The sequence below is a fragment of the Chaetura pelagica genome, unplaced genomic scaffold (assembly GCF_000747805.2).
Source record: "Chaetura pelagica isolate M959 unplaced genomic scaffold, ChaPel_1.0 scaffold962, whole genome shotgun sequence".
NCBI classification, from domain to species: domain Eukaryota; kingdom Metazoa; phylum Chordata; class Aves; order Apodiformes; family Apodidae; genus Chaetura; species Chaetura pelagica.
The window spans coordinates 434,513-436,878 of record NW_009952479.1 but is presented as its reverse complement, the minus strand read 5'-3'; positions in this window follow the sequence as shown (position 1 = coordinate 436,878).

Genomic DNA, 2,366 nt, shown 5'->3' with positions numbered 1-2,366 from the left:
CCCCCCGCCGCGCTGCCCGCCCCGTCGGAAGGGCTGAGCGCCGCGGCCCCGCCGGTACCCGGCCGCCTTCCCCGGGGCCTTTCCTCGGAAAGGAGCCGCACACGGCGCCCGCCACCGCCTCGTGCGGGCACTACAGGATCCCCGGGGGGGTGGCCCGGTGGCACCTGTGCCAGGGGGCACCAGGGACTTCCCCTACCTCATCAGGTCTCAGCCCCAGCATCCCCCAGCCCGTGCAGAGGAGGGATGCAGGGCCGCCTGCCCCACCAGGGCCCCCCTGCAGGCCCTGGGCTGCTCCCTGGCACCCCCCGGGCCCCTCGACCCAGAGCCACAAAGGAAAGAAAGACACGTTTCTATTTACAAAGTATATATTTAAACAGACATAAAAAGCAGGTCTCATACGGACATTCACAGCTGGCAGAAGACACGTAGTTAAGCTTCACTTCTGGGACTGAGATTTAGCCAAATCGGGTTTTGTACAAGTCTTAGATTTAAATAATTCACACACACACACACCCCCACACACACTCAGTATATACGTCGCTATATACATACACACAGATACACCCACATGGATGTTTTGCTCCACACGTGTGCCCGGAGCCCGGGGGCCCAGGGGGCTGGAGCTCTGCTGCAAGGGCAGGAACTGCCCAGCCCTGCCACGGCTGCAGGAGGATGGGCAGCTCATCACCATCCCTCCAACAACACGTGTGCCCTGTGTCAGCTGCCCCTGGCACCAACACCAGCACATTGGTTCTTCACACAAACCAAGTTAAAAATCTCAATTTTACAAAATATGCCTTAAAAAAAAATAAAAATAAAAACAAACAAAACCCAAAATCCAGAACTCACAGCCATGGCTCCCTTTGTACAGTCAATAGAGCATCCCTCTGTCAGGCCATCTGACAGAGGTCCCAAAAAAGGGATGGGGAGGGAGACTGAGCAAGGGGTAGCCACAGGTGGGCCTAAGAGCAGGGGCTGCTCCTTGCCCCAGTCCCCTCCCCACTGTCAGCTCCCCCTGTGCTTTCACCCCCTTAACCAGGAGCTGTTGGGAGCTCAGCTGGGGCCACCAGTGATGGCTGGAGGGATGAGGGGACCTGGCCCAGCCCCAGCCCTCAGGTGCTGCCAGACAGATTTGTGCTTTCCAACCCAAAGTGATGCTCAGACCAAGGCATCAGGATGGGGACACTGATCCACCACAACCGAAATCACAACACAAGGGAAGGACCTGCTCTCCACCCAGGTCAGGCTGCAACCCCACAGCTCCCCCACAGCTGCTGCACTTTGTTCAGAGCCACAAAACCCCCCAGTTATGCCCTGCCCAAGCCTGTGGAGAAGAACTGCAGGGTCCTGCCAAGCCAAGAGAAATAACTCAAAAAAGCCCCCAGAGTCAGCAGGGCTGCTCCTGCACAGGAATATTTTGCCTCTTGGCTATTGTTTAACTAGCATAAGAAAAGGGAAATATTTATTGTCTCTGAATGCATAAAGGTGGCTCTGGGACTTGTCAGAGATGTGGATATTACAAAACACTTCATTTGGAGTCTTCCAACAGCCTGAACTGAACTGTGTTTGGGGGGGGAGGGGGAATTAATAATTCACTTTCTATACCGCTATAAAGCATCTAAATATGGGCAGCGACATGTTACCCTCCTAAACCTCTCTGGCATTTCAAGAATGTAAACAGAAGGGGTTTTTTGTTTGTTTGTTTGTTTGTTTTCTAAGTGGGTGGGGGAACAAAATGAAACAACCAGACAAAATGAAAACAGATTCTCAGCTCAGTCCCATCTCCCACAACTGCTACGACAACTCTATTAAAGTGCATTTCAGTATCACCCCTCTCAGGAACCTTACATACACAAACTTCCTCCTCTTCCACAAGAAAAGGTAATTCAAGTTAATACTCCTCTAGAACAGTTTTAGCCTTTTTATGGATTTCTGCTTTTTCCCACCCCGACTTTGTAGCAACATTATTTTTTTTGTTAGACTGGAAACACCCCCTCCCCAACAACACTGGAAATTCAAGTGCGTACTTCAACTGTCAAGGGCAACAGTTCTGGATACAGCACACTTGATTGTACAAGCAACACCTTCTATCACAATCAAGAAACCAGGGCACTTTGCCCTCCAAGGGAGTAACACTTCCCCCTCCACCATCCTTAGCATCATATGAAAAATAACAGTTAAAAAAAAACAACCCCAGAACATAATTAGCTACGAACATAATTCGTTATGTACACCGGCTCCTGCAACAGATGCATTAACTGTTAGTTCTCAGTTTTATTGTCCTTTCTAAGAGCAACTGAGCAGTCACTGTTGTCTCTATTTAAATAAAACAACTCAGATTTGAAATATATATATATAGATATATA